Here is a 22,498-nt window from a genome sequence, read left to right as displayed (position 1 = left end):
GAAACTCTTCTAAACAAAGTTTTCTTATAAAAACTCTTTCAGGAAGTATTTTATGGACTAAAAAAAAAACGCATTTCCTCTGGGATTGCCTAAGAGATCCTGGAATTTGGTTGCTAGCTCCCATGCACTTTCTGATGCCTTGAAATGCCTGCACCAGGGAATTGGAGAGACTCATGGTGGGGTCGGTGCTGAGTTTAATAATGATTTCCCAGCTCATCCCGTATCTTACTGCCCAGCAGGGCAAATGCAGTGAGGTAAGTAAGCCTTCACAATTACAACTGCTCACTCCTAAGGGAGCTATGCTGAACGTTAACCCTGATCACACCTTATGGTTCTTCCCGCACTAGGCACACCTCCCACTGTCCACTGACCTTTTTTTTATGGCTGGTGGACATTAGGCTGGAGATAAATTTGGTATTTGTCTCTCTGAGTCCACTTCCCCATTGCCAGCAGGATCTTGATTACGGGCCCCCCTTATCCACCCAAGTTGGGACTGGAACACCCAAAGAAGGTCCACAGCCTACTTTTATTGATGGTTCTAGTGGCAAATGGCTCCAAATATTTGGAGTCCAATTAGGAAAAAATCAGCCCCACACCTCTGCCTGAGGACAATTATCTTGGCTTCACTCCTCACTAGCTCCCTGGGTGTGACTGTGGTTTAAAAATGCAAGACATGGAACTGAAGAGCAGGGTTGTAGCGAGTCAGCAGCCCCCATGCTTTGCCCAGGACGAGCTGCCTTGGCTTCCTGGCTTCTGAATCCTCAAAGACTCTCCTATCTTTGTGCTCCCTCCATTATTGTATTCAAATATACCTTCCCACCATGTTATCTCCCACTGTGGTATGACCTCCACAAAAACCCTCTTCCTCCTCATTTGCTCTGCATCAATGCTGATCCTGTTCAGATTCTCTCTTTCCAGAAGCTTCCCTTTATCACCTTCTTCCATTAAGCCAAGTCTCTTCTACACAGGCCAACAGTTGAGAAAGATGTCTGGCAATTTATGCCCTGGCAGCTTGCTTTTCTGAGAAACAAGAGCCACTCTCCCCAGATGGGAAATCAGGGCCACATTCTCATGGCATGGGCCAATCACACTATCCACAGAGAAAGAGCATGCCATAGGAGAGGAGTCAGTGTGGCCTCCTGAGAGTTAAAAATAACAGATCTGAACTCCCAACACACCACTCCCCACCGTCTACCCACTGGTAGTCTGTATCTGCATATTTTGGCCCACCCAACTCCTGAGCCAATTCTGAATGCTGACAATCTCAGTTCTACCATTTTGTGGGATTTACTCCCAAGACCTGGTATCAGAGGATCCTCGAAGTGAGTTCCATCCACCCATCCTACCTCCTCTGTCACTGTTGCTCCAATGTTCCACCGAGATTTTTGACTCAGTTCCCCTGACTCTAGAAATGGACCTAGCACCTACCTAGCTCTTGCAAGCCCAATTCCCAAAGGACAAGAAGGCCCAATCTAAGATTTTGGTTTCTTTATAGACTGTCACACAAATGACATGCACAAATCATAGGTATTCTGCTCAATGAATCATCACAAAGTGAATATGCCCATGTTACAACCAGGTCAAGAAATAGAACACTAATAGCACCCGAGAAATATCCCTAGTGTTCTTCCCAATCTCTACCTACCCCTTCCTAGTGGGAACCACTCTTCTGACTTCTAACACTACAGATTAGTTTTGCCTACTTTTAGACTTTACAGAAACAGAATCATACAATATGCATTTTTTGAGTGTGCGTCCAACTTTGTTCATTCCACGTTGTTGTGTGATTCATCCTTGTTACATGTTGTTGTACAAAATTCATTTTCAATTCACCTCACTCATCTTCATTCATATTACATTGCACGAAGGACCATAATTTATTTATTAATTCTACTCGATGGACATTTGAGTTATTTCCAGTTTTTGGCAAACTTTGGATTTTGCTAAGACTGATCAAGACTCAGATGGGAGGGAAGCCCTGCACACTTCACAGCCACTTTGCGCTCCTCCCCAGCTTCATTTCTCTACCCTAAATGGATAGGACCTTGCCTGCCATATCTCCTGACTATGAATGCAAATTAAATTTCAAATGCTTTTCTTGTCCTAAACACGCAAAAACTCTCATTTCTTGCAAGCAAATTTTAAATAAAGTCACCCATTGTTTTATTTTTTTTTTAAATTTTTTTATTTTATTTATTTATTTATTTATTTATTTAATTTTTTTTTATTTATTTTTTTATTAATGTTATGATAGATTACAACCTTGTGAGATTTCAGTTGTACATTTTTGTTAGTCATGTTGTGGGTACACCACTTCCCCCTCCGTACCCTCCCCCCACCCCCCCTTTTCCCTGGTAACCACCGATCAGATCTCCTTCTCAATATACTAATTTCCACCTATGAGTGGAGTCATATAGAGTTCGTCTTTCTCTGACTGACTTATTTCGCTTAACATAATGCCCTCGAGGTCCATCCACGTTGTTGTGAATGGGCCAATTTCGTCTTTTTTTTTGGCTGAGTAGTATTCCATTGTGTATATATACCACATCTTCCTTATCCAATCATCAGTTTCTGGGCATGTAGGCTGGTTCCACGTCTTGGCTATTGTAAATAATGCTGCGATGAACATAGGGGTGCAACGGACTCTTGAGATATCTGATATCAGGTTCTTAGGATAGATACCCAGTAATGGGATGGCTGGGTCATAGGGTATTTCTATTTTTAACTTTTTGAGAAATCTCCATACTGTTTTCCATAGTGGCTGTACCAGTTTGCATTCCCACCAACAGTGTATGAGGGTTCCTCTTTCTCCACAACCTCTCCAACATTTGTCGTTCTTGGTTTTGGATGTTTTTGCCAATCTAACGGGGGTAAGGTGATATCTTAGTGTAGTTTTGATTTGCATTTCCCTGATGATTAGCGATGATGAACATCTTTTCATGTGTCTATTGGCCATATTCATATCTTCTTTTGAGAAATGTCTGTTCATGTCCTCTGCCCATTTTTTGATCGGGTTGTTTGTTTTTTTGTTGTTAAGCAGTGTGAGTTCTTTGTATATTATGGAGATTAACCCTTTGTCGGATAAGTGGCTTGTAAATATTTTTTCCCAATTAGTGAGCTGTTTTTTTGTTTCAATTCTGTTTTCCCTTGCCTTGAAGAAGCTCTTTAGTCTGATGAAGTCCCATTTGTTTATTCTTTCTATTGTTTCCCTCAACTGAGGAGTTAGTGTCCGAAAAGATTCTTTTGAAACTGATGTCAAAGAGTGTACTGCCTATATTCTCTTCCAAAAGACTTATTGTCTCAGGCCTAATCTTTAGGTCTTTGATCCATTTTGAGTTTATTTTGGTGTGTGGTGAAAAAGAATGGTCAATTTTCAATCTTTTGCATGTGGCTGTCCAGTTTTCCCAGCACCATTTGTTGAAGAGACTTTCTTTTCTCCATTGTAGGCCCTCTGCTCCTTTGTCGAAGATTAGCTGTCCATAGATGTGTGGTTTTATCTCTGGGCTTTCAATTCTGTTCCATTGATCTGTGGACCTGTTTTTGTACCAGTACCATGCTGTTTTGATCACTGTAGCTTTGTAGTATGTTTTGAAATCGGGGATTGTGATTCCGCCGGCTTTGTTTTTCTTGCTCAGGATTGCTTTAGCAATTCGCGGTCTTTTGTTCCCCCATATGAATTTTAGGATTGTTTGTTCAATTTCTGTGAAGAATGTTCTTGGGATTCTGATTGGGATAGCATTGAATCTGTATATTGCTTTAGGTAGTATGGACATTTTAACTATGTTTATTCTTCCAATCCATGTGCAAGGAATGTTTTTCCATCTCTTTATGTCATCGCCTATTTCTTTCAAGAAAGTCTTGTAGTTTTCATTGTATAGATCCTTCACTTCCTTGGTTAAGTTTATCCCAAGGTATTTTATTCTTTTCGTTGCGATTGTGAATGGGATAGAGTTCTTGAGTTCTTTTTCTGTTAGTTTATTGTTAGTGTGTAGAAATGCTACTGATTTATACACGTTAATTTTATACCCTGCTACTTTGCTGTAGTTGTTGATTATTTCTAATAGTTTTTCTGTGGATTCTTTGGGGTTTTCTATGTATAGGATCATGTCGTCTGCAAACAACGAGAGTTTTACTTCTTCGTTACCTATTTGGATTCCTTTTATTTCTTTTTCCTGCCGAATTGCTCTGGCCAGCACCTCCAGTACTATGTTGAATAGGAGTGGTGAAAGTGGGCACCCTTGTCTTGTTCCTGTCCTCAGAGGGATGGCTTTCAGCTTTTGTCCATTGAGTATGATGTTGGCTGTGGGTCTATCATATATGGCCTTTATTATGTTGAGGTACTTTCCTTCTATACCCATTTTACTGAGGGTTTTTATCATAAATGGGTGTTGGATCTTGTCGAATGCTTTCTCTGCGTCTATTGAGATGATCATGTGGTTTTTGTTTTTCATTTTGTTGATGTAGTGTATCACGTTGATTGACTTGCGGATGTTGAACCATCCCTGTGTCCCTGGTATAAATCCCACTTGATCATGGTGTATAATCTTTTTGATGTATTGCTGTAATCAGTTTGCCAAAATTTTGTTGAGGATTTTTGCATCTATGTTCATCAGTGATATCGGCCTGTAGTTCTCCTTCTTTGTGTTGTCCTTGTCAGGTTTGGGGATCAGAGTGATGTTGGCTTCATAGAATGTGTTAGGGAGTTCTCCATCTTTCTCAATTTTCTGGAACAGTTTGAGGAGAATAGGTATTAAGTCTTCTTTGAATGTTTGGTAGAATTCTCCAGAGAAGCCGTCTGGTCCTGGACTCTTGTTTTTGGGGAGGTTTGTGATTACCGTTTCTATTTCCTTACTTGTGATTGGTCTATTCAGATTCTCCATTTCTTCCTGATTCAGTTTGGGGAGATTGTAGGAGTCTAGGAATTTGTCCATTTCTTCCAGGTTGTTCAATTTGTTGGCATATAGTTTTTCATAGTATTCTCTTATGATCTCTTGTATTTCATTGGTATCTGTTGTGATTTCTCCTCTGTCATTCCTGATTTTATTAATTTGCAATTTCTCTCTTCTTTTCTTGGTGAGTCTGGCTAGAGGTTTGTCAATTTTGTTAATTCTTTCGAAGAACCAACTCTTTGTTTCATTGATCCTTTCTATTGTCTTTTTTGTTTCAATATTGTTTATTTCTGCTCTTATTTTTATTATTTCCCTCCTTCTACTGACCCTGGGCTTTGTTTGTTCTTCTTTTTCTAGTTCTGTTAGGTGTCGTTTGAGGTTGCTTACGTGAGCTTTTTCTTGTTTAGTGAGGTGAGCCTGTATTGCAATGAATTTCCCTCTTAGGACTGCTTTTGCTGCATCCCAAATGATTTGGTATGTTGTGTTCTCATTTTCATTTGTCTCCAGATAATATTTGATTTCTTCTTTAATTTCTTCAATGACCCATTGTTTGTTGAGAAGCGTATTGTTTAGTCTCCACATTTTTGCACCTTTCTCTGCTTTTTTCTTGTAGTTGATTTCTAGTTTAATAGCGTTATGATCAGAAAAGATGCTTGATATTATTTCAACTCTCTTGTATTTATTGATGTTTGCTTTGGTTCCCAAAATATGGTCAATCCTTGAGAATGTTCCATGTGCACTTGCGAAGAATGTGTAACCTGCTGTTTTTGGATGAAGTGTTCTATATATATCTATTAAGTCCATCTGGTCTAATTTTTCATTTAATTCTATTATTTCCTTGTTGATTTTCTGTCTGGATGTTCTGTCCATTGGTGTTAATGGTGTGTTGAGGTCCCCTACTATTATTGTATTGTTGTTGATGTCTTCTTTTAGTTCTATTAAGAGTTGCTTTACAAATTTTGGTGCTCCTGTGTTGGGTGCATATATATTTATAAGTGTTATGTCTTCTTGGTGGAGAGTCCCTTTTATCATTATATACTGTCCATCTTTATCTTTCTTTATCTGTTTTGCTTTGAAATCTACCTTGTCTGATATTAGTATAGCGACACCTGCTTTCTTTTGTTCATTATTAGCTTGGAGTATTGTTCTCCATCCCTTGACTCTGAGTCTGTGTTTGTCTTTGGGGCTGAGGTGTGTTTCCTGGAGGCAGCATATTGTTGGATCTTGTTCTTTGATCCATCCTGCCACTCTGTGTCTTTTGATTGGGGAGTTCAATCCATTTACATTTAGAGTGATTATTGAGACGTGGGGGCCTACCACTCCCATTTTGTGTCTTGTTTTCCGGTTTTCTTCAGTTTCCTTTGTTTCTCGTCCCATGGTTTAATCTGTTCTGATGTAGATCTGCTACTCTCTGTTGTTGTCCTTCTACTTATCTCCTCTGCTCTTGGTTTTGTAGCCCCTTTCCTTTTTTGGATTTTTCAGGAATGAGGGTTTTCCTGAAGAGGAGGTTTTGTGGCAATGAACTCCCTTAATTTTTGTTTATCTGGGAAAGTTTTTATTTCTCCATCGTATTTGAAGGATATTTTCGCTGGGTAGAGAATTCTCGGCTGTAGATTTTTGTCCTTCAGATTTTTGAATATATCATTCCACTCTCTTCTAGCCTGTAAAGTTTCTGCTGAGAAATCTGCTGATAGCCTGATGGGGGTTCCTTTGTAGGTTAGTTTCTTTTGCCTGGCTGTCCTTAATATTTTCTCCTTGTCGTTGACTTTTGCTAGCTTCACTACTATATGCCGTCGAGTTGGTCTTCTTGCATTGATAAAGTTTGGAGATCTATTGGCTTCTGTCACCTGAAGATCCATCTCCCTCACCAGATTTGGGAAGTTCTCAGCCATTATTTCTTTGAATAGGTTTTCTGCCCCTTTCTCCTTCTCTTCTCCCTCTGGTATACCTATAATCCTTACGTTGCATCTCCTAATTGTGTCTGATAATTCTCGGAGAGTTTCTTCATTTCTTTTAAGTCTTGCTTCTCTCTCCTCCTCTGCCTGCAACAATTCTATATTGCCATCTTCCAAATTGCTAATTCTTTCCTCCATATTATCGGCCCTACTGTTCAGAGCATCTAGATTTTTCTTAATCTCCTCTATTGTGTTTTTCATTTCCAATATTTCTGTTTGGTTCTTCTTTATCGTATCAAACTCTTTTGTGACATAGCTCCTGAACTCGTTGAGTTGTCGGTCAGAATTCTCTCTTAACTCATTGAGAATCTTAATGATGGCTGTTTTGAAGTCATCATCATTTAGGTTATATATCTCATTTTCTTTGGGATTGTTTTCTGTGTATTTGTTACTTTCTTTCTGTTCTGGAGATTTAATGTATTTTTTCATATTGCTTGATGTTGTTGATTTGTGCCTCTGCATGGAGATAGAGTTTAGTTGCTCCTTTCACTTGTTTCAGCTGCTGCGGTGGGGGGAGCAGCTGTTTATACTTCACCAACCAGGAACCCTGTCCGTAGTTGCTAACTGGGCCTGGGCCCCACTTCGTAGCCACAGTGGCCCTTTGGATTCCCTCCTCTGCCGTGGGGGCCGTCACAGGGGGGCTTCAGGCTGCAGGTGCCTACTGTTGCAGCCCGCCTAGATGTGCTCTCTCCTTGGGGTCTGCAACGGTGTTATGGGTTTTTCCAGCGGCCAGGGGTGGGATCACTTATATTTGTCGCTCCGTTGCTGTCGGCACCCACCAAATCTCACTTGTCCTCTATGGGTCGCAGGAGAGCTATTGGCATCTTCTACAGTCTGTGGTTAGTACACCTAGCTATGCTGCTTTTGCCCTGGGGTCTTCCAGCCTTGTGGCTGGCGGCTGGGTGCCTTCTACTGGTGCTGTGCAGAGGCTTTCCCTAAGGCTGCTGTGAGCCTGTAGGGTTTCCCCCTAGGCTACTAAGCTGGGTCTCTGGAACTGTCTCCAGCCCCAGTCCTCTCCGAGATCTCCGGCAATCCCTAGCCTCACGGGGCGGGCAACGGCAGCTAGGGGGTTGCCCCGCCCTCTGGGATTCTCTCCGGGCCTCTCCCGGAGCCGTGAATGCTCAGCGTGGCCCCTCTGCTAACGGCAGACAGAGAGTTTTGTCTGCTGCCCGGGCGGAGCTCCGGCGCTTCCCCTCCGGGTTGCAGAACCGGCCTTTGAAAGTTCCCCCAGCCCCGGTCCTCTCCGAGATCTCCAGCAATCCCTAGTCCCACGGGGCGGGCAACAGCAGCTGGGAGACCTCTGTGCCCTCCGTGTCTCTCTCTGGGACCCTCCGGGCGCCCCGAGCACCAGGCTGGGTCTCCCCGCCAATGGCGGGGAGAGACTCTCCCCGCGGGCTCAGGTGTGCAACTCCAAAGTTTCCCTCTGCGTTTAGGAGTAATTGCGGGGGGTTTAGGTAGGGTTCTGGTCACCTGTTTCCACTGTCGCTCCTGTGTTGTGTTCTCGCTCCTGCCCTAGATGTGTGTGGATCCTCTGGGGGCGTCCGTTGGAAGAAAGCCGCTTGCGGGTACTAGGCTGCCCGTCGGGGTCGGAGAGTTTTCACCTATTTCCACATCCTCCCGGAGGAAAGTCCATCCGCCTTCCGATGTATAGTCGCGTGGGTGTCTCAGACGTCCTGAGATGCTGTCTGGATATCCTTTGTCAAGCGATAAGTGTCCAAATAATTGTAGACTCGAAGGGCGAGAGACAAAGAGGACTACTCACGGCGCCATCTTGGATCTTCTGGACCAGTCACCCATTGTTTTAAATGTTAGGAACTCTGTTAGGTGCTTCCTTTGGGGTCTGCCAGGCTGAGGTGCTCTACTTGCTGGCTCTCCTTACCCGCTGCTCCACCTGGGTTAGATGGCCTGAGGTTAAAATAACAGGGAGAGAACCTCACATGTATTCTTTGATTTCCAGGAGTCTGGTTTGTCTTTCCAATGTAGAATGCCAACATTTAGTTCAGGAAACAGAGGACACAATCTGCTCAGGGTGGGGAGAGCAGCAGGAAGGATTAGATATTTCACACCAGGCTCAAGATTAAGGCCATTAAACAAGTCAGTGGTCAATGATGGACAAGTGAATCAATGAAGGCTTAAAGGTGAAAAGCAGAACAAGACTCTAAGGTATGGGATGCAACTCTGCACACAGAAGAACTGGGCCTATGCTAGTATTATCAAACACTTGACTTGGAGCCAGCTTAGTTTTCTGTCTTGACAGGGGAATCTTAAGAGGTTTTAAGGAAACATGGCAGCTGCTCTTTAACGCAGACAATGAAAGTTGAGGACGTAGTGCTAAGAGAGCCCTGGCCTGAGGGTGGGGAGATGAAGGTTCTGGTCTTCCTGTGCTGCATGCAAACACATGCCCACAGCAATGACAGCCCAGACAACATACTTACACATTTGTCTGTCAACTTTCCCAGCAGGACCCTTGTTCACGTGACAATCCATTATTATTTTTTATCACTGCCATTATCAAATTTACATTTTATTGCTTCTCAAACAGGTTTCCATCTTAGTCCCTGTTTTGAGATAACTTTTGATGGAAAACATCTGGAACTTTCTGCAAGGGAATTACTTCTATATAAAATGTCCATCACATCAGAGCCCAGTAGTTTAGTCAGAACATCATGGCTGTGTGAAAGTTATTAGAAATAGTTTACAGGCTGATATAAAATGATATAAAATGGTTCCACTGAGGGGGGAACTTCTTGAAGACTCTGTGCTCTGTGAAGACTCCTCCAAGAGGAGGGAGTGTGCTGTGCATGATGATGGCCATGTGCTAGAAGAGGTTGACACTTAGCAGAGACAGCTTTTGTCCAGATTGGAGCTGACTCAGGATTGGTCCCTCATATGGGGACTTCAGTGGGAAAACCTCCTGGTTCCCAACCTAACTGGAGTAAATTGTCACACTGTGATGTATGCCCCTTTGCACTGGAGTCACTTTAATAAAACAGAATGCTGAACGCATCCCCTTGATTGGAGGTGTCACTTCTAAATCCGATTACACCAACTCCACTCACTCCCACAGCCTCCCAGCAGCATCTTTGAGCTAAGGGAGGCTTGTTTTCCCTCAGCCTTCTTGGCTTGAAGGTAAGAGGCAAGAATAGGAACTGGGTGAGTTTCAACTCTCCCTGGCCAGGCCACTCTTCAGACAGATGGTGGCAAATACCCGTTGGCCTGATTTTCAGAGGATCTAGTCCCTCATAAGATCATAAACCAGTTAATACCATTTAAAAATACCCATAAATGGTACATCATGTTTTACAGTTTACAAAGCTGCTCCACAGACATCAGCAGTTTTCAATTCCACATTCACATTAGAACCATGCAGGGAACTTCTTAAAAGTACCAATTCCTATGCCTTGTCCTTAGAGATTCTGATTTATGGCTTCAGGTTTGAACCCACTGGCACACAGGCATTTTAAAAAATCCCCCCAGATAAGTCCAATGGGAAGCCAGGTTTGGGAACCACTGACTGGCATGATGTCACCTAATAGAGACAATGCCTCTGCTAGGAGGCTTCATTTGACAGAAAGGGAAACTGAGGCTCAGAGAAGTAAACAGCTCTGTCCACCATCACACAGTGCAGGCAGCACAGCAGAAATTGGAATCCAGTCTTTAGATTCTAAGTTCTGCCTCAAATTAGCAACAATTTCAGAGATACAATGAGCAAACTTTGATTTACATGGCGATCTGTAGTTTATAAAGCACTTTCACAGCTTGTTTCACATTGTTTCTTACAATAATCCTGTGCAGTGGGCAGGTAAACCATTACTGTTATAGTAATAATAATTATTACAATTATTTCTACAACTTTATCGTTGCTTTCATTTCAAAGATGAGGAAACTGAAGCTCAAAGGGGCAAGTGGTTTTAAACCAACAACCTCACCTAGGAGCCTCCAGGGAGCTCAGAACTGTGTGATGATCAGATTAGCAAACCCTGGGATAGGACACACTACATGCCAGGCGCTGCTCTGTTAACTCACTTCACCCTCCCAATGAGCCTGAGATGTAGGGACTATTCATATGCCCATTTTACAGATGAGGACCCTGGGACCCCGAGGGGCTCTGTGAGTTGTCTAAGGTCACATGGCACGTAAGCAGTGTATGGAGGGAAAGGAACTCAGCAGTTGGGCTCCTTGTTGTTAACTGCCAAGTGTTCTGCTTTTTTGAAGGCTTCAAAGGAACAATGGACCTTACCCCGTAGGAGCTCCAGATGCACAAAACCCAACTCAACAGTTGGGATCTGTGTTGTTAACCACCACACTTTGTGCTTTTGATGGCTATGAAAGAGCAATGGCCTTTACCTTCCAGGAGCTCCAGATGCACAAAGCCAACCTGGCCATGGCTGGAGTGAAAGGTCAGAGGACCTTGGGGACCTGGGTTCTGAGACCTCTAAGGCAGCCCTCTGCCTGATAAAGGCCTCCCCCAGCACGCTTCCCTACCCAAAGATGGTTCTGATGCGGGGTGCTCTGGGGATCCAGGGAAGGTCCTTTGATCACAATGAATATTCCTGGGGCACTGTTTCTAGAGTCAGTTCTAGGCACCACCGCCCATCCCAGATATAATGGATCAAAAGTTTTGGAGGGTGGGGCCTAGGAAGGGATATTTAAAAAAATTTTTTTTAAAGTTTTATTGAGCTATAATTGACATATAACATTGTATCAGTTTAAGGTATGCATCACGTTGATTTGATACATTTCTGAATTGCAATATGATTATCACTGTAGCGTTGGCTAACGCCTTTATCACATTACATAATTATCTTTTTTTTTGATGGGAACAATTAAGATCTAGTCTCTTAGCAACACTGAAGTTTATAAATCAGTTTGGTTGTCTATAATCACTATGCTGTGCATTAGATCTCCAGGACTTGTTTATCAACTAGTTGCAAGTTTGTACTGGAAAGGGCTCTATGAACAAGGACTTAGGTGATTCTTGTGCAAGCTGAAGTTTGAAAGCCCAGCTCTAGCGGGAAGGAGCAGGGAAGGAAGACACTGTGCACGTGGTAGAATTGGCTTCTCCTTCACCGTCTGGGCCTAGAAAGGGCATTTTCCTAAGATGAAAGACCTGGGCTGGGCATTTCTTGTGAGGAGGGCTCAGTATGGCAGGAGCTGTGAGGTCAAGAGACCTCTCATCAGGGCTGCACTGGAGCGGGCTCATATTGGAAGCAATTGTTCAATTTTCAGGAATGTTGTAAGCCACTTGGCTTCTTGTTGGTGGCTTGAAATCAGTCATAGTGGGAGTATTTATACCACGGGAATTGGCAAATGCAGCACATCCGGATTTCTTTCTTCTTTTCTTTTTCTCAGAGAGCAGTTGTCAAACATTTACCAGCACACCCCTAAGTCCACCTCTCTGGGCTTGATGTTCCCACATGTAAGAGGAGGATGTGGGGGTAGTTGAAACTTTCTGGCCGGCTTAATGCAGGCTTGCAGGTAGCTCTCCTTGACCAGGGGAGACCCTGTGAGCCCAGACTCCTTTCCTCCCTCTTTTTTTGTCTCATGGAGATGGTCTTCTTTATTCCACTTCTGCACCCCTTTCCTGTGCTGACTTAACCTGGCCCTCCCAGGGGGCCTGGTCAGGCCCACCAATTGCTGCCTCTGCATGTTGGTGCTGCAGGGTATTATTTTGCTCCTTTCTGACAACTGCATCAGAGGTCAGTGGGGCCCCCAATGGCTTAACTAATCAGCTTTCTAATATCGTACACAAAACCAAAATAAAAAGAAGCAAACAAAAAAAACCTAACCATAACCTAAAGAAATGAAAAAACTCTGTCCACCTTGACTCTCGTAAGTACGCCTCCTACTGTAGCCTAGGGCTTCTGTGATAGAACATTTTCAGTGTGCATCTTACACAACCTGGAGAGTGCCCTGACCTGCCTGGCTTCCTCGTCCACAGGTTTCCATGGCTTCCTCGCCCACAGGTTTCCATGACTGGGGCCACTCGAGCCCTACCTGTAGGCTCTGGGACGAATGTCTGTCCAGTGAGAGAAGACCAGGGAAGCTTTGCATTGAGTTCTGCCCTGTTCCCTGGTATGTGATCCTGCCCTGTCAACTGTCAAGACCCTAGTTCTGCCACAACCAGGCCCATCAGACCCTGGATGTCTGCCCAGTGCCCAGATCAGCAGCTGACTCCTTGGGTTGGCTTGCATCCCCACATCTGCTGGCTCCTGTACTCCTATGGCATGGCTGGATCATCCTTCTGAATTCCTGGCAGATTCTTTCTGAATCCTTTGATACCGCCTCCTTGCAGCTCAGCTTGTCGCCTAGCCCTCTTCCGTCCAGGGCCATCCCTCTCATTCTCCACTCTCCTGCTCTTCTTGGGACGAATGACTGGTTTCCAGGTTGTAGCTCCTTCTGATCTGATCCTTCTCATTCTCAGAGAACGGGAAAGCAGACCCTCTCTTCCCCTCTCTGCATTCTCAATATCAACCACATTTAATCTCTGCACACCAACCAAAGTTTCACACTTTCTCATTTACTCATTGCTCCGTAATTCTACTAGCTCTCCCTGTTTTCACATCTGGCTTACTTCCCTGCTGAGCAAATACGCTCAGCCACCTCTTATGCACATGTGCATGCAGACATATCATAATAACAGCCCAAATCAACCCCTTTCTTCCCACCCCGCACCCCAGAACAATGTGAACAACTGCCACCACCTGACCCCTGCATACTCATCAGAAATCATTCCTCAGACATTTAAAGAGAAGATCATGGTTGTGCCCCCTTCCATCTTGAAGGAAACTCATTGTGGCATTGGAAGTGGCAGCAGCCAAGTGAGAGAGGAAGAGGGGCAGGACTCAGTCAGAGGATCAGCTTGAATCACACTAGGGGAGAGGGTGGCCTGGGCTGGATATAAGTAATGAATAATAAGTAGTCTTTTTTTTTTTGATGTCACATTGGGATAGCTAAATAGGCTTGGGTGCTCATTCATTCATTTGTTCATTCATTCATCAAATATTTATCTCCCTCATCTCTTTCAGGCCCTTGCTCAAATGTCACCTTATCAGCAAGGCCTTCGTTGACCATTGTCTTCAAATTGCAATCCATCTCCACCACTGCTCCACATTCCTCATCCCCTCGTCCCGCTTTATTGTTCTCCTCAGATTTGCCGTCATCTGACCTACGGTATTTTTTCCTAGTTATTTCTTGATGGTGTGTCTCCCTCCAGCAGATTGTAAGTTCCATGAGGGAAGAGATCACGCAGGATGGTGCCTAGGATAGTGGCCTATACCCCAATGATCTCAGAATGTTCAGTTGTACGTATGTTCTGAAAAAAATACTTGTGTCTTACTGAAATAATGTCTGCCCCTTCTAGAGGGTACTGGTTTCCTTGTTCTCCTAAAATCAGAGCTGGAATCCTCTCATTTCTCTTCCCCTCATAGTATTTAAGAATAGGGATTTTGGAGCCAGCTTATCTGAGATGGAACCCTGTTTCCACTACTGACTAGATGTGTGATCACGGGTAACTTACTTAACTTTTCTGCCCTTAGTTTCCTCATCTGTAAAATGGGACTAATGCTAGGACCAACCTCTTAGAGCTGTAATGAGGATTAAAGAGTTGGTATTTGTAATGAGCTTAAAACAGTGACCAGTCCTAGTAAAGACTATGTAAATGTTTGCTACGATCTCTCCATTCCCTCATTGCTGACTGCTTCTCCCTCCTAACTTTCTCCAAGCCAAAAACTTTCCACAGCAGAAGGACTAAGATCTACATTTAGACCTTCCATGGAGGCAATGGGGGAGTGAGCAGACTGGATTAGAGTCCCCAACTATTTGCTTCCTCCCAGCCATAGGATTACATATCCTATCAATTGTCATGGACATACTCATGCATCCTGTGGGAGGAGTACACATCCCATCTCAGTGACTTTGGACTTGATCCTGTGAAAAGCTCTAGTCAACAGAGTGGCGGCGATTGTTTTTGCCGTGTTCAAACCGAAGACTTAAATACCGTTACATGGTTTGGCTTAGGGCTTCTTGCTTTGTTCTCCACATGCCCTCAGAATGTCCTAGAAAATGGCTACTCTCTCAGTTTGGGTCACAGAATGAGTAGGCAGGTAGAATTCAGAGGAGCCCAGGTAAGTCTAGCCAATTCTAGCAGAGCCACACCAACCTGCAGCTGATCCACTGTCCTTATGTAAAGGAGCAAAGAGGAAATGTTGCTGTAAGTCAGTGAGAAAGCATCGTTTGTTACCACTGCAAAATTGATGAATACAGGGCAAGAGGAGTAGGAGGAGAACATATGTTTTGCAAGACAGTTCAAACAAGATTATTTTTTCACAGCGGGATCTCTGTGTGTGTTATATATGCGTGTATGAACGTGCTGTTCATCCAAGCACAAAACAACTTTACTTTGCCATAAAAATAATCACTATTTTATTGGTGACAGCCTTGTCTATTATGTATATTTCAATTTCTAAAAACTTGGGCTTGGGAAGTGAGATGTGAAGTTAAAATTAAAATAAAAGATTGAATTATTTTATTGCCTCTCTGGCTCTCTGTTTATTTGTCTCAGGAGGAAATGAACAGCAGGAGTTTGAGAATTATGGCATTTTGGATATTTAAGGAGCCAAAAGACTTGAAAGGCTCTGATCCAACCTCTCACTTTTACATTTGGGGCAACTGAGGCCTGGATAGATGAAGTGCCATGGCCAAGTGCCTAATGGGAAAATCTTTAGAGCATTGAAAGCGGGTTGTGTGCACATCTGAGAAAGTTGACACATCTAAGAAGAAATTCTCAAGAATGTGTCAAAAGCATTTTTCCTCTCTTTAATTCCTGCTTTTTCCTACAGCCTTGGTTAGAACCCTGGGAGACCATTCACAGGAGTAGTAAAGGCTTCTGGTTTCCATCAGAATTTGGCTCTTCTTTTCTTTCTGGGCACACAGTTGAAGTGTAGCTCATTGACTCCTCTGCAGTTAGGTATGGTCAGGTGATTGAGCTGTGGCCTCTGAAAGTGAGCAGAAATGATATACTTCTAGTCTAATCTTGGTCTTTAAAACTTTTCACACATTCTCATTCTCTCTCTCTCTCTTTATGGTCCATTATTAGCAAGAGGAAGATGAAGTTGAGGACTTCAAGGTACTAAGGGCTTAATACAGCCAATAGATGGAAGGAGCCTGCATCCCCTGCTGATGCCACTGGACTGTGACATGGGTGAGAAATGAACCTTCGGTTGTGAAGCTTCTGAGATATAGAGAGGTTGGGCGTTATAATGGCTAGCCTTACTTGGCATGACCAATCCAGGGATAATCCAGAGACAATCAGTACAGCTTAGTTTGGATGGTAACTTTTATATTTAGCCAAATAGAAGAACTGTGAATAAGAAGGAAATCTCTGACGTCTGGCCTACTGCCACTGTTTCATCTCAAATGACATCATCAAGTCTCAGAGAAACCTGTGTCTTGCTTCCTCTACATTTTCAGCCCTTACACACTGTCACATTTATATATGTCCACAGGTGTTCAACAACACTTGTTGGATGACTGACTGACTGAATATTTTTATAAGGCCACATGTAATATATTATTCTGATTCACAGATCATTCAAAGAGCACTTGACCTTGAGTTCTGCGACACATTCTTCTCATTAATCAATAGGCCCTCCATATTATTGAGGGATATGTTCTGAAACCTTATACATTCCTCCAAAAAGACTATTTATGTGCATTAATTTGAACTTGAGGACACATGGGTGACAAAGCCGACTGAGATGTGGTTGCTGGATAAGTGAGCTTTGAATAATGATGCATTTCTGTATCCTAAAGTAAGACAACTCCACTTAAAAAAATATGATATAAAATGCTTAACATCTTAAAAGGCGAGTGCTATTGTCAGTTATAAAAGGATCCTTTTATATATTTCTTAATAAGTCCACCCTCCCATTAGTGTACATCAACAAACTGTAGGCCTAACTACCAATTGGTTGCTAGGCTTTCTGTGCCAACGTATTTGCAACAGAATTTAAAATAGAGTGGGTGTATGCAAATGGCTGCACATCTGGCTACCATGACATTGGCCTGGCAGAACCCAGTAGATCATTCTTGACTCACTTTACAATAATAACATCACCTCTTTGCATAACATAGAATCGATGGTGTGTCTTCCAGACAGCCTTCTCTGAAATGACCAAGGGAAGAAAAAGATTAGGAAGTCAATATCCAAAAGGGTAGTCAATTTCTCCTTATATTTGTAAACACTCTTCTTGGAAGATTATCCATAATGATTTCATCCTTGGTCTGGTAGACATCCTATTGTCATATTCCCACGCTTCTCAATTCAGCTTCAGAGACAGAAATTAATTTTAATATTTCCACAACAATATAATTTGGAAGCAAAGTTTGGTGCTTTGCTGATACCAACAGTTCTGTTGATTGCCAAGTTATTTACAAGTCAAAATAGAAATGGCTTGGGATGATTTTCCTGGGTGTGTCTAAACTAAGCAAGGGGACTGAGCTACACCTGGACTTCTGCAATGCATTTCTAAATGTCCTTGATTGCCTAAAAGACCCCATTATAATCCCTGCCTTTTCTTAAAAGCTCTGTGCATATGCCAGGCAGATGGAGCCCACATGGGCCCAGTGGGTCAATATGGGAAGAGCAGTAGATAACATTTACTTTAATATCCTGTGCAGTTCCGAAGAGAGGTTTCCTGCCTAAGGGAAGTCTTCTGAGCACACAGTAGCACTTATAAGCTTACAGAATGTAGGATTAGTAAATCAGATGTGAGAGCTTCCAACAGGCAGCCTTGGTTCTCCACCTTCCACTCTCCACCCATCTGGAGGCCACATTTAGCCCTATATCACTTCATCAGTGAACAAGAGCAAGGATTTTGTGGGTAGACAGGTACCACATTTCACAGCAGACACTTGGCTAAATTCCTTATTAGGCATCTCTGTCTTCCCTCCAAAGTTTTTCTCCCTGTCAGTTACCTTATCTTGCCCTTTATCTTCCTTCTACATCTCTCTAAAATCCCCTCCATAGTCGCAAGCAATCCTGCTCTCTGCCTCAGCTTGCATGTCTCACTGAGGAAGCATGCCAGGCCGATTCCTCGAGAAATTATAACCATCGAGTGTTCCTCAAAGTATGCTCCATGGGAGTCTTAGTCGTCGCACCAGTTGGCTTGTTAAAGTCTTTGCCCATAGAAATGGTTCCCTTTCTATACAGGAATATAGCTGCAAGAAAAATGTGATTTCTCCCTACTGCTTCAGTAGCAATAAGGATTGGCGTACGGCCACCGAAGCAAGAGCCCAGCTGCCTTCTCATCCTCAGTTTCAGCTTTCGTTCCTTTAGGCAGGGTCTTCCTTGGGTCTCCCAACAGTGGGGGATGCCCTGTCTACAGAGTACCCAGGACCTGACCCTATTATAGAATGGATAATGAATCCTGATTTATCTTTTTTTCTCCCCACTCCCACTCAGGTTAGTAGCTCATTGATGTAAAGAACTGTATTGATATTTTCCCTCTACATTCCTCATCCTTAATGCAAAACTCAGTACACAGCAGGTGCTCAATAAGTGGTTTCGAATAAATGAAATTTATTGGATGTCAGTTGCATTTAGAGGGCAGTTGGTAAGGATTTTATTCTCTGAAGGGCTGCTAATCATTGGAATACGTAGTTGAGGGAGGTAAAGCCTTGTCTTTCTTGGGTGGTTTAAAAATGGATAATAATGGCAATGTGTGTTTTAATAAGACTTTCAGTTTTTGAAGTATTTTCATACAAAATATTTTATTATATTCTTTTTCCAACCCTGTGAGATTTCAGGATGGTATCACTCAGTTTTCAAAAACTTTTGGCTGTTCAACGGTAGAGGTGGAACTGGCACCTTGCCTTTTTGAGTGTAAATTGGGGCAAACTTTCTGGTAATATATAGTAAAAGCCTTAAGAATGTAGATACAATGTGAATCGGAAAATACACTTCTAGAAATTTATCCCAAATGAACAGAGGTGTGCAAAAACTATTCCACACAGAAAGAATCCCCCTAGTGCTGTTTATAAAAAGAGAATATTGCAAAAAATCGAAATATCAAATTGTAAAGGCTTATTTAACTGGATCCAGGTTTAGGCATACAAAAAATATTCTTTAATCTTTAAAATAATGTGATAAAAATTTTAATGATATGGAAAGATGTGAAAAGGAAAAAGAAAACTGGGTACAGAAAGTAGCTGTATTTGACCTCAGTTCTAATATATGAATCTCCACATGTGCACAGAAGAAAGACTGGAGAGAGATATATACGCCAATATATTAGCAGTGGTTATCCCTGAAGGACGATTCTAAAATAACAAATGATTACTTTTGCAATAAAATAAAATACCTAAATAAAATAAAAAGTTATTACTTTTGTAATTGAGGGGCAAATGTCCCCACAAAAATTTTGACACCACAAAACAATCTCCTGATGAAAACCTGGCACTTGGGACCAGCTCTGTGGCCGAGTGGTTAAGTTCTCACGCTTTGCTGCGGCGGCCCAGGGTTTGGATCCTCGGCGTGGACATGGCACTGCTCGTCAGGCCACGTTGAGGCGGTGTCCCACATCCCACAACTAGAAGGACCTGCAACTAAGATATACAACTGTGTACAGTGGGGCTTTGGGGAGATAAAGCAGAAAAAAAAAAAAAAAAAAATGGCCAACAGTTAGCCCCGGTGCCAATCCTTAAAAAAAAAAAAAAAGGAAGATTGGCAACAGTTGTTAGGCCAGGTGCCAATCTTTAAAAAAAAAAAAAAGAAAAGAAAACCTGGCACTTAATGGTGTAAATATGTGGAAAAGGTCCCCACTGGGGTGGAATATAGAAATGTGTTAGTCAGTGTACATGGCAGAGCATGCGCCAGATTTGACCTGATCAAGGAGACAGGGGGCTTCCCTGGGGAGGCTGCCTCAGGGACGAGGAGTAGAAAGCCCCTCTTCTTTCTCTGTGCACAGTCCTTTCATATAACTGAGTATGGCAGACACTGCTGGTTGATTCTCCAGCAACCATTTCCCTGTTTGTTTTTGCTCACAGAGCCCAGTTCTGTCAGCTGTCCGCTGTCCAGTCCCAGGGGATGAGGAGCTTTCAGTCTAAGGTAATGGGTGGTAATCTCATTTCCCGTCTGTCTGTGACTGGTTTAGGAGTGGCTATCCCACCCAGTTCTGGCCACCGAGACTTAGCAGAAGTCTTCTGAGATCTGCTGGGAAAGATTTTTTTCCCTGTTAAAAAGAGAGATGGGGGGCCAGCCCCATGGCGGAGTGGTTAAGTTCGCGAGCTCTGCTTTGGCGGCCCAGCGTTTCGCCGGTTCGAATCCTGGGCACCGACATGGCACCAATCGTCAAGCCATGCTAAGGCAGCATCCTGCATGCCACAACTAGAAGGACCCACAACTAAAAATACACAACTATGTACCTGAGGGGCTTAGGGAGAAAAAAGGAAAAATAAAATAAAAAAATTTAAAAAAGAGAGATGGAGAAGAAGCTTTCCCCAAATGGAAAGAGTCTGCGACTGGGGCGATATTGTGAACTGCTAAACCAAACCTGGAACTTCGGGACTTCTTCGGTGAGTATCACGTGACCACTCTTTAAATGACTTTTAGCCAGGCATCTGGCCTTAGGGAGATTTCACCAAAGTCTGGCATGGACAGCTCAGTGGTCTAATTGATGAAATGGGAGTTTTCAACTCTAGTGGATTAGAGGTACAGAAATGTAGACATTAACAAGTATCAGGATGTTGCTGTAAACGGAAAGAACAAAGTGGTATGTTGCTAAGGGGTATTGCTTTCTTGGGAACATTTAAAGTAATCATTTCATTTTTGTCACTATCCTCACTGTTGCTTTTTCTATTTGAGTATCCTTTTGATTTTTTCTTTCCAGTTCTCTGGACAATGGCTGATTTGGTATTAGAGCTCACTAGACGTGAAAGTCCAGTAGTCACTCTGCAGATCTGTTCATGTATGTGCATGCTATGTCAAAGGAAAATATGGAATCTGATCTGCTATTTAGCCATGTATGTAAATGGCTCCCATATAGTGAGAGATTCTTTCAAATTTGAGAATGTCATAAATATTTAGCTACAAACTCTTGAAAGGCCTATAAATGGATTAATCTGATCCAGTGTTCTGGATCCTTTTCTAGCAAGCAAAAGCCACTGGCATGTTCCAGGGTCTCCCACTGCAGATTCAGAGTTTTGGGAGCCAGGAAAGCAGTATCTTCCTGTATCTTGTGCACAGGAAAATGGATTCAGCAAGTCTGGCGCACAGCTGCCACAAGCACCATTTCCTCTTCACCCTTTTCTGCATATCAGCATTTGTCTAGGAGGGGTCTTCTGGGAAAAGTCACATCAATGCCCTTGTTCTCTAGCCATGAATCCACTTTGTCCTCTCTTTTGACAGCTCACATGGGTCATTTGGTAATGAAGAGTCCACGAGACTGTCAGGAGCTTCATCACTGGCTTGGGGTTGAATGTGAACTGAAGTCGCACTATCATCAGAGGGTAGGTCGCACCCTTTGGGGTTGACACACTTAGGGATGTGGACAGGTACAAAGTAACCCTCATCCCCTGAGAGAGGGAATGCGAGCTGCAGATAGGAGGGTGGCTTTAGTGCTGGTTCTGCCATTTACCAGTCAAATTGACTTTGTCAGTCTCTTCCTCTTTCTGGTTTTGAATTTCCTCTAATAGAAAGTGTTGAGAGAGCCACATCTGGCCTGTTTTCCACAGCCAATTATTGTGAGGATGAGATGAATTAATATTGTGAAAATGCTCCATGTGACTGTATCACTTTTATCAGTAAGGAAGAACAATTGCTCCTCGGACCCCCCACGTCCCTCAGATTCTCTGAAGGCAGGTCTAACTCCAGAAGGAGAAGGTGCTCCTTTCCCCTGAATGTCTTTTGATTTGGGAGCTCCCAGCTCTAAGTGGACTTGGATACTGATGGGCTGCCTTATGCTGCCAGGGCGCTTCACAAGGAGCTCACAGATCCTAGGGGCCATACAATGGAGGAAATGGGTCCCAGAGCCAACCCCAGACGCTCCTTTACTTGCTGGTGTCCACATAAAGAGCTTTATGGTGGGGTTGATGCAAGTTTGCTCAGGGCTGGGCCCAAGGCAAAGCATACAAAGTTTGCTTTTGGTCCCCCTTCACTTTCCCTTTGGAATTCTGCTCCTTTTCCTACTCTTCTCCATCCCTCCCTACAGAGCTAGTGGTTTTAGGCTCCCTCTGTTTTCCAGAACTCCCAATTGCCAGTACCACCCACAGCCTAGAAGAGGGCTCCCAAGAGAACTTCCTATGATGATAGAAATGTTCTGCATCTGTGTCCAATATGGTAGCTACTAGTCACATGGGGCTATGAACAGTTGAAATGTGGCCAATATTGTGCCCAATATGGTAGCTACTAGTCACATGGGGCTATGAACATTTGAAATGTGGCCAGTGTGACTGAAGAACTGAATTTTTAATATTAAGTTCAACAAATTTATATTAAAATTGTCACATGTGGCCTGAGGCTAGTGCATTGGACAGTGCAGGTCTGGAGCTCAATACCTTGATCATTTCAGTCTCTCCACTGCAATCACAATTAATGTGTTCTGTGTCCCAATTCCAGAGCCCTCTTCTTAGAGGAGTGCAAACAAGCTAATCTAA

At 43.1% G+C, this 22,498-nt stretch overlaps 1 protein-coding gene across 6 annotated transcripts in view; it reads right to left on the bottom strand.

The window, feature by feature from the left end:
* The window catches only part of PRLR (prolactin receptor), a 162,010-nt gene that overhangs the window by 24,186 nt on the left and 115,326 nt on the right, over nt 1-22,498 (bottom strand). The window lies entirely within an intron of this gene.

This window comes from Equus quagga, chromosome 9, assembly GCF_021613505.1.
Source record: "Equus quagga isolate Etosha38 chromosome 9, UCLA_HA_Equagga_1.0, whole genome shotgun sequence".
In the NCBI taxonomy this organism is placed as follows: domain Eukaryota; kingdom Metazoa; phylum Chordata; class Mammalia; order Perissodactyla; family Equidae; genus Equus; species Equus quagga.
Note: the sequence above shows the minus strand (reverse complement) of the source record. Positions and strands in the feature narration are given on the sequence as shown.